Genomic DNA, 11,261 nt, shown 5'->3' on the forward strand with positions numbered 1-11,261 from the left:
TGCTTCTCTTCCCCCTCTTCTTTATTCCCTATTTCTTTTCTTCTTGTTATACAAATAATCTTATAATGAACTTATGTGTAAGTATCTAAGATTAGTTTCCAGTAATTTTCTTCTTTCAGTGTTTGTCAGTGTGATGGGTAAAATGTGGCATCTCCCTGTTTGTCTTATTTGAATTTCCTTAATATTAATGAGGTGGAACATACAAGTATTTTAGTCCATTGGCAATTTGCATTTCTTTTGTGAATTGCTTAGATAGATCTGTGCTGTCCAATATGCCTGTCACCAGCCAAATGTATCTATGGGACACTTGAAATGTGGCCATCCTGAATACAGCAACTATTAGCATAAGACACAAGCAATTTCAAAGACTTGGTCAAAGAAAAAGATCTCGTTAATGTTTTCATATTGATTACATGTTCAAATAATAATATTACAGGCATGCCATTTTAAATAATATTAATGTGGCTACTGAAAAAGTTTAAATCACCTAAGTACCTCACATATTTTTATTGGACAGAGATGGCTGAGATGTTTCTTTTAGTTGGGTTATCTTTTTCTCATAGATTTCTAGGAGCTTTTGATATATTGTTAATAGATCTTTGACTGATACATTTGTAGCAAATATTCTCAGTCTGTAACTTATTTTTTTAACTTGAAGTATGGAGTTTCTTGCCATACAAAAATTGTAAGTTTTTAAGAATCTATTGTTTCCTTTATATCTTCTTGGTTTTGTGTCTTGCTACAGAAATCTATCACTGAGCCAAGATTACAAAAATAACTTCCTGTGTTTTTCTAAAGTCATTTCTTTCTTTAAGTTGTTTACCTCTTTAAGGAATCCGGATTTTTTTTTTTTTGGTTTGATGTGACATAGGAAGTTTTAAAACTCTTTATTAAGTCAGAGGATAGTTAATTACACCACCTCTTTTCTCCGCTGATGTGGTTTGCCTTCTTTCTCATGTACTACATTTCTGTTACAAAAGAAAGCATTTTGAATTCTTTCTTCTGTCTCATCAATATATTTGATTATTCCTGCACCAGAATCTCACTACTTTATTTATTTACCAATGTCTCATAGGATATTTCTATACATAGGAGACTGAGGTTTTTCAAAATTCCATTCATGGACATGTTGCCTTTCAACAAACTTCAGAACCAGTCTGCCAATGTTTATATAAATCCTTGTTAGAATTTTGATTGAGATTGTATTGTGTGTACTTTGGGAGAGAACATATGTCACTGTAGACAGTCTGTCAGAGGCACCAGGGAGTCTTCCTCATTGGCCAAGATGACAGCAGCGGGAGGTTCTTACACCAGGTGTCAGGAAGCTAAAAATAAGAATGGATAGGGCCCCATTGTGCCAAAAGCTAGAAGGAAGAATGGATAGGGCCCCCAGCACATCAAAAGCTAGAAAGATAATTATACAAGAAAAAAAGGTTTCTCCTCCCTATCCTTATAAGAAACCTAAGCCTGAGCAGGAAAATTGAAATGGCCTTTGAGATGGGCGTCCATCATTCCCCCAGGTTGTGCTGCACCTGAATAAAACCGCCTTCCTTCTGCACCAGCACCTGCCTCAGGAGTGCGGCTTTTATTGTGACAGGAAGCCGAACCTCCCTTTTTTCAGTTACACTTGCACCCTTGCAATATTAAATATCTATGGACTTTTGGTCAGGATGGCAGCATTGGTAAACATGGTTCACCTCCACATACAACCACATCAAAATTACAACTAAACTATAGGACAACCATCACTCAGAATCACCAGAAACTGAGTTGAATGGAAGTTGGACAACTATGGAAACAAAGAAACCAAATCTATCCAGGCTGGTAGAAGGGGTAGAGATGTAGAACAAGCTGGTCCCACATTCACGTGTAGTGGATAGAAATTCAGGAGGGATAGCTCTGGACTGAGGAGTCCCAGTCTTACACTAGGCCCCCAGCCCAGGGTTTCAGTGCCAGGAAGATAAGACCCCACAACTTGTGGCTCAAAAACAAGCAGGGATTTAGTCAGTGAAAGAAACTTCTGGAGCCCCAAGCAGTTCCTCTTAAAGAACCCACACACACACTCACCTATGCAGACTCATTCCCTCTGAGCTCCAGCACCAGGATAATAGCTTGAAAGTCACAGTGGCATATTGAGAGGAACTGAAGTGTCTGGCATCAAGGTGAGTAGAGGCCATTGTCCCTTTTTAAAAGTGTCTCCCACCAGAACCACAGAGCGAGAAGTCTGATGCCATATCTGAGACTCCATCAACCTGGCTAACACTGTGGGCCCCACCCTGGAGATCCCCTGAGACTCTGTCCCACCAACTTACTGGCCCACCCCAGTGAATTTTCCATATGGATGGTTGGCCATGGCTCATGCTGCACTACTTCCTAAATACTATCAAACAAGCAACAGCCAGCAACAAGGAGCCCTCAGCCCCTGCCCCTCTTGCTAAGCGGCCCCAGGCCCAACACTAGCAGCAGTCAACCTATATTCACAGCTTCGCTTTACTTGGGACTCTCCAAGCCCATCACAAGTGGCAGCCACCTCAGATTGCTTTATAGCTCAGACAGGGTGGCCCTGGGGAGAACACAGGTGGGAGCTGACGTTGGCCTGTACCACCTGGGAAACCTTAGAGCCTGTGCACCCAGTGGGCAGCTACAGACCACATCAGAATGCCACCACCCTGTCCCTGCACTGCTGATCCTCCATGGATGGTGGAGGTTGGTGGTCAGTGGTCACAGCCAGTTCTTGCTGACTGGCCTGAGTATTGACCTGCCAACCCCCTCCCATTGACCTGCCAAAAGCAATCAAGATTCAACTGCAAGAGGAGGGTGTACTCAGCTTGCACAAAGAGTGCACCTGGAGTACGCAGCTTGGGTGAGAGGGGAGGCTATGCCATTGAACCCTCCAGGACACCTACTACATTATACCATGCTGCCAAGACAGGGAGTCATAGCAGCTCTACCTAATACATAGAAAAAAACACTGGGAGGCTGCCAAAATGTGGAGAGAAAGAAATATGGCCCAAATGAAAGAACAGATCAAAACTCCAGAAGAAGAGCTAAACAAAATGGAGATAAGCAATCAGATGCAGAGTTAAAATGCTGGTTATAAGGATGCTCAAGGAACTCACTGGGTACTTCAACAGCATAAAAAATATCCATCATAAACAAAGGATAAACTAATTGAAATAAAAAACAATTTACAGGGAAACAAGAATAGAGTGGATGAAGTCAAGAATCAAATCAATGATTTGAAACATAAGGAAGCAAAAAACAACCAATCAGAACGAGAAAAAAGATTTTTTTAAAAAAGAGAATAGTGTAAGCAGCCCTTGGGACAACTTCAATTGGCCCAACATCTGCATCATAGGTATGCCAGAAGGAGAAGAGAAATAGCAAGAAATTGTAAATCTATGTGAAAACATAGTGAAAGAAAACTTCCCTAATTTGGTAAAGGAAATAAATATGTAAGTCCAGGAAGAACAGAGAGTACCAAACAATATGGATGTAAAGAAGCCCACTCCAAGACACATCATAATTAAAATGCCAAAGCTTAAAGATAAAAAAAGAATCTTAAAAGCAGCAAGAGAAAAGAATTTAGTTACCTACAGGGAAATTCCCCTAAGACTGTCAGCTGATTTCTCAAAAGAAACTTTGCAGGCTAGACAGGATTGGCAAAAAATTCTCAAAGTCATGAAAAGTAGGGACCTACAGACAAGATTGCTCTATCCAGCAAAACTATCATTTAGAATTGAAGGGCAGATAAAGAGCCTCCCAGACAAGAAAAAACTGAAGAAGTTCATCATCACCAAACCATTATTATAAGAAAAGTTAAAGGGAGTTGTTCAAGAAAAAGAAGATGAAATCTATGAGTAATAAGATGGCAATAAATACGTATCTACCAACAATTCAATCTAAAAATTAAACTAAGCAAACCAGAAGAACAGAGACAGAATTATGGGTTTGGAGAGCAATTTGATGGTTGCCAGATTGGAGGGGGTTGTGGGGGAATGGGTACGAATAAGTAGTTACAGAATAGCCACAGGGATGTAAATTACAGTATAGGACACAGATTAGCCAAAGAACTTACCGGCAGGACCCAGGGCCATGAACAATGGTGTGGGGATTGATGAGGGAGTGGTGAGTTGCTGGGTAGAGTAGGACAAACCAAGAAAAATTGGAACAACCAAAATAACATAATCAATAAAATATAATTTAAAAAATATGTTTATGTAGGAACAAGTTATAGCTCTTCTTTTATTCATGACTTTTAATATGTGAATCAGTAAAGCTATATACATCTCTTAATATATGCATTGTTCATTATGTATTAGGTTTTTTCTTAATTTTTAAGTTGTTTTTCACCATTGTAAATCAATAGTTTTCACTCTACATTTTATAATTATGTTGATTTTCATTCTAACTAACTTAATTGAATCTTTCATTCAATTAGTTTGAATGAATCTTTCATTCTGTTAGTTTTTTACTTGAATCTCTTTACTTTTCTAAATATACAATTATATGATATACTAGGTTTGGCTTATACCAACTTGTGGCAGTCACTTGTTAAGTTTTCAGGATATTTGTGGGCTGATTGTTAAACATAACCATTATTAAAAATTAAACTATAGAAATTTAAATTAAATTTAAAGATATTAAATGCTCAAAACTCATTATGTTCTAATTATTTTATCTATCTATCCTTTTAAAGCAATTTATTTTCAATGGTTCTATAAAATGGAAATTCTTTATAATAGTGTGCTACTGTGTATCTATCTCTTCCAGCTTTACGTTCAGTTAGTTCTCATCAGTCGCTTGAAAGCAACCACAATGTAACTACACCATGAAAGTCAGCAAACACTATGTGTCAGGCTTGATTTATGGTTTTGTTAATTGTCTAGACTTAACAAAGTAATGGAAAAAATGTCAATAATGGAGATTAAACTTTAAAATGCATCATATTTATAGTCACTACATTGTGAATAGTACCAAAAGTTGAGGAAACACTCTTGCAGTATTTTTAAAAACTTAATCAAGAAGTAGCTTACATCATGGATCAACTACTATAGTTAGGACAGTTATTTCACTTTTGTCTGACTTATAAAAGTAACAAACATATTAGCCAATGTCCACATGGGGAACTCCACTTTGAGAGAATAGTGTAACTAGTTACACTATATATCACACTACTGGTTTTAAGGCATGCAACTAATGAAAGTCTCTCTTCGTTTCAAAAATTACACCTCATTTCATTTGTGCATCTACTGCTTTGGTTAGGACTCTAGAGCAATGTGGAATAACAGAAGTGTCAACTAGGCATTCTTGATTTGATCCTTATTTTACTATTTCTATTTTATCATTAAGAATAATGTTTGCTCTGGGTTTCTGGTAGCTACTAGTTACGATTCTGGAATTTTGTTTGAATACTTTCCTACATACTAATAGGAAACTTCTGCTGTCTGTTCTTAGTTAGAATTTCTATTTTAAAAAATTCTTCAAGTTTCTACAAATCTCTATTTTCTTTCCAAAACTTTATGACCATATGGATTCCAGAGTCTGTGCAACATTTGGCGCAATCCCCCAGTTAGGCAAAACACCTTTTCATGGCTCTTTAAAAAACTTGGCTGCACTCATTATTTCTACTTTCTAGCCTGTTGTTTCTCTTTTGTCCACTCCACATAAGCTTTCGTCCTCACCCACACCCTGCACCACTGAAATTGCTTCTGCCAAAGTCACTAGCAACCCCATTTTTCCAAATCCAATGGGCAGTTCCCTGTCTTCCAGTCAGAATTATCGATGTTGTTGTTCTTATTCTACAGTTGACCTTTCTCCTTGAACTCTTTTTTTTTTCTTGGTATCTGGGACTCTGTGCTCTTCTGGTCTTGTTTTCACTCATTAGCCATTACTTTTTGGTTTTTTCTTTCTTGGCTCGTTTTCCTCGTTTTGGCCTCTAATGTGGAAGGTCCTCAGCCCTAGTCTTTATCTATTTCCATGACTTTGAGCACAACATATTTGCTGATGATTCCCACATTTATATCTTTGCTGTACTCCTGTCTAGAGTATTCAAATGCTTGGGTATTTCATAGGCATTTCAACCTTAATAACGCTAAAACCATGCCCTTGATTCCCAAGCCCTTCCCCAAATCCACTCCTTTAGCAGTCACATTAGTTGTTGCCACCACAACCTAAACTCAGAGCTCCTCCTTCTTACTCTCACCTCCACAATAGCCATCAGTAAATGCTGATTTTTTTCTCTTTTTAAAATACATCCCAAATTTAAGCTCTGCTGTCTATTAATATCACTTCACATCCGTGTCCAATCTCCACTTTCATCTCTTATTTGGACTGCTGCAATAGCCTCCCAATTGTCTCTACTTTCATTCTTTTTCCTTCCACAGCAACCACAGAACATGTGTGTGTGTGTGTATGTGTGTGTGTATGTACCTGTATCTGTGTGCATACATATAGGTCTATATACATTTGTATACACATATATGTATATGTGTATATGCATTTGTATGCACACATGTGTGTGTGTATATAATGTGTGTGTGTGTGTGTGTGTGTGTATATATACATATATAAAATTGGGATGTAACATTATATCACTTTCCAGTGTACAGCATAATGATCTGATATTTGAGAGAGAGCTTCACAGTGGATCCTGTAGGTCTAGTCAAGTCTTCAAACGACAGCAGCCCCCACCCTCACCACCACCATCTGGATTACAACTTCCTGAGAGACCCTAAATTGGTAACTCTCAGCTAAGCTGCTCCCTAATTCCCACACAAACTTTTGGAAATGCATTTTATCTTATTTCAATAAAATTTTGGAAAGGAGAGGAAGAAAGTGCATGGGCTTGGTCTGTTTTCTTGAACCACAATCCCACTTTCTCTTTAATTTAAAACATTTCCTATCACTCGGGTCCTAGTCCTTTGGACAAAATATTTATATGCATAAAGAAAAATAGATTGAGGGAAATGTATGTTTATAAAGAGAAAATATTAATATTAGAATTGCACAAAATATTTTAAACCCTATAAATTTATATTTCTAATAAGGTAAAAAAATATTTATATCGGAAGCAGTAAACATCTAGCATGGACCTGAGCATAAATACTGAGGGTTATGGATGAGAACTTCAGGTGAACTTGTTGCTAGGCAACCAAAGAAAAAGATCCAGCCCTCAGTTTCAGTCAGAAAAGCCACCATCTCCTCCTGGTTTCAATTGTTGTGGTGAAGAGTTGAGTGTTTGGGGGACAGGAGGGTTGGAACCCAATTATGGGTGTTCTCCTTTGTTTTATTTAGATAAAACTTTTCTTATGTTTAATATTTGAACTGAAACTTTTCACTCAAACTCCTCTTTTTCAGTTCTAAAACTATGTTTTAGGAATTCTTCATCCTTCACTTCCTTTCTTCTCTTCTCCCTGAGGACTCCTCAGCTCCCCCTTGCCCCCAGCCACTTTCATTCCCTCACCCCACCCCCAACACATACAAAAGTTTCTCTCAGCCCAAATTTTATTTATATATCTGAGTTCTGATGTTTGGGAGGAATGCTCTGCTTTCCTTTGTTTCTAGGTAGATTTTAAAAAATTAATTTCAGCTACCTTACATGTATCTCTCTTTTAAATGTATCTAGGTGGGTCTCTGTTCAAAAGGAAACAGTGTCTTTGAAAATGTTTGCACAAATTACATTCTAGGGAAGGATGTTAAATGATTTGTAGGCCAAATTTTTACCAGACTTTATTTACATTCTTTCCTATGTTGTTATAGTTTCACAAATGTATAATGTTGCATAATGGAACATTGCAGAACTGTATGTGAGCCTCTTCTGTTACTTTGGAGTGACAGATTTACTCCAGCTAAAAAATTATAATGTGCCCTAAGTACGGATATGTATTGCATAACTCAGGAATTAGAACAGTACATTCCAGAATACTGAAATTTTAACACATTGGGTTAAGTAGAATTCTCACAATGTCACAAGCATAATCTTTGCAAACAAACACAAGTGGTTTCAAATATTGGATGTACTTATCAGCCGTTGGATATTTGGTGCGGTATTTAACTTCCCTAAACCCTAGTTTCCTTCTCTTTAAAAGGCAAATGATAAATGTGCCTACCAGAGTTATTTGAAGGTTGAATATAATAACATATTGTCCAATTTTTGCTACAATTTAAGTGCTCAATAATGTTCACTTTTTTACACACGCATGAAATACTATGATAAAGTTTTCTAGCTTAATATCTAACAGCCTTATACTCTTTGTGTTCTAAATTACTATTTAGGTTACAAAAGTGTATGAATTGCCAACTGTAAAAGAGTAATTTTAAAACCCCCAATGCTTCAAAAAAATTTAAATGTTATGTTTTTAATTTTAATTTACATCATAAATCACTTCATTTGAGTCAAAGTGGAATACATTTAAACAGCATTATGGACTAGACGGGAAATAAAAATACTATACCAAGATAAGACACTTGCAATTTATTACTGGCATACACCCCAGGCTGCCAATGCATATGTCTCAAACATTACCTAAGTTGTTTAATAAATGGTGCTGATGAAACTAAGATTTGCAGGTCACTGAATTTCTGTAATAATAGAAACTCCCCAGTGTCTGGCGGTTGGAAATGGTAGCTGGAGTAACCTAAAGCAGTACCACAGCTGAATAAACAAAGCAACTGCCTGCTCAATTAACAGTGAGTCAGTAGCATCGTATTCTCATACACAGGGAAGAACATATAATTTCTAAGTGTCTGAAACCTGGAATTAGTGTCTGTGATCTCAATAGTGCCAAGAGATTAAAATGTGAGAATTAAAATTATCCTAATTCTTAGGTAAAGGTAATATTTAAAAAACTACAAACTGAAAATTACTCCTTTGGATATCATCTTTAGCTTGTATTAGAGTTTCCATTGCAGGCTGATTTGCTAAAACATGGGTGAATGAGACTAATTATGGGGTTAAACATAGCACTATGGTATTCACTTTGTAGTTTTTTGCCTTACAATTCATATCATAGTATTTGGTTCAGGTTATTTAAAAATTTTTTAAAGACCTTCCTTTGCATTTTCTGTGAGGAACTTACCACTACCCTGTATTTGCTGGAGGCCCCTGGCTGCAGTGAGATTAGGGAGGGAGAGAAGGGCATCAGTTGAAGGTGGGGTCCACTCACCGAGGAGCCGGTACATGAGAGAAGGTCTATATGAATTCCAACAATGTTTTCTTGCATTCATTCATTTTTGAATATTTGTTGAGCACCTACTATATACTAGGTCCTGAGCTAGGTAAACAGTGGTGTGACTCTGCCCTCACTGAATTTATATTATCCTGGTGGGGAAAATAGTAAATAAATAAGTAAATAACATCAAATTAACATATAAGTGCAACAAAATGAATAGAGTCCTGTGCTGGAGAATAACAAAGATCGACTTCAGATAGGGAGGTCAAGGAGGGCATTTCTGAGCAAGTGACTTGTTAAGCTGAGACCTAAAGGAAAAGAAGGAGTCAGTCATTTGAAGAAAATATTCTGAGGGAGAACATCTTGTGGGAAGATGCCCAAGAAGAAGAGAAAGAGCTTCCCATATTAGTGTTAATATAGAAAAATTGGTGGGTGGGATATAATAAACAAGGTAAAGAGTTCTGAGGAGATGAGATTGGGGAAATAGGGTTCTGACTATATAGCAAAAAAAGTGACTCTTATATCAGGCGTGATGGAAACTACTGATGTAAGTAGGAAAGTGATGGTCTGATTTATATTCTAAAATGTTCACTTTGGCTAATGTGTATAGAAAAGATGAAGGTGGACAAGAGTGGGAGGCAGAGAAATCAAATTAGGAGCTAGTTTAACGGTGCAGGACCAAGACGATGACAGCCTGGAATCAGCGATGGCAGTCACGATACAAGAGTCAACCTATCTTGATAGGTTCAGTAGGGAGGGTGGGGTAAGAAGAAGGAGGAATCACAAATCACTCCCAAGTTTATGATATGACATAACTAGGCATTTGGAGGTGCCATTTGCTAGGATGGGGGAAGAGCAGATTTGGGAAGGAAATCAAAAGTTCAGTTGTGGAGAAGATGAAGAACCAATGCTTTCACCTCATTTTATGAGCTTCCCTACAGGGTCTGCAGGGATGCGCTAGTTTCATCTGAAGGGACGGTAAGTGGCTAGACAAGCTCTGCGTGTTGTCATACTCTGTAAGTGTATTGCCTCTCAAATCTTGTACTCACTCTTTGAACAAATCCTTTATTTTCTCCTGTTCCTGTATTGCCTTATTCCAACTCCATCTGTTCTTTGACCTCTTTCAAATCTTCATTTTCTAAACTCTTGAGGTTTTGCTCATTTCATTGGTCCCCCTTGTCATGCTTTGTCTCCTACATAACGTGAGTCAGTAATCAATAATGGGAGCCACCTTCTCAGTACCACTTTCTATTTTCTAGGTTCTTTTCCAGACTGTGTAATCATTCATTCAAAGAATTGTAATAGAATGCTCTGCTTTACTGGGGAATAGTTTTGTTGATAAAACCAAGTAGTCACTCATGAAAAGATTATATATGCTAGGAGCTTTCCTCTTCATTTAGGATGATTCAATTGAATCCACAAAGATAACACTATTATTTATGGGCTTTGAAAGAAGTGGAAAGTTAGCCTAAATTAAGCTGTTCACCTAGGAAATGAGGTCTTTTGGAAGCAGTTCTAAGAGAGCTCACCGGAGCCATGAGCAACAGCTGCCAGCTGTGTGGAATCTAGAAACTCAACTGAATTGATCAAACCCTGCACCGAATGAAGTCCTCCAAAGCTTCCAGCTATACACTTTTCCTTCACTTTCTTGGGTCTTTTTTCTCTTTTTTTTTTTTTGTTCTTCAGATATTTTTTTTTCAGATTGGATAAATTTTACTGATGTATGTACAGTAGAAATTCCTTTTTCTGCTTTTTTAATCTTCTGTGAAGCCCATCTAGTTGTTTTTTTCATTTCAAATATTATACTTGTCAGGTCTATGATTTCCATTTTGTGGTCCTCCTCCTCTTTCAAACATAGTTTCTATTTCTTTGCTGAGATTCCTTTTCTGTTCACCCATTATGACTATCTTTCCCTTTAACTTTTGGACCATAGTTATAACAGATGCCTTGAAATTCATATCTACTAATTCTGACTTCTTCATCATTCACAATCTCTTTCTACTAAGTGATGTTTCTCTTAACTATGGTTACACTTCCCTGTTTCTTCACATATGTAATAACATTTTGTATACAGGACACTTTGGAAAA

The sequence above is a fragment of the Phyllostomus hastatus genome, unplaced genomic scaffold (assembly GCF_019186645.2).
Source record: "Phyllostomus hastatus isolate PE091 unplaced genomic scaffold, TTU_PhHast_1.1 phas_scaffold_1674, whole genome shotgun sequence".
In the NCBI taxonomy this organism is placed as follows: Eukaryota; Metazoa; Chordata; class Mammalia; order Chiroptera; family Phyllostomidae; genus Phyllostomus; species Phyllostomus hastatus.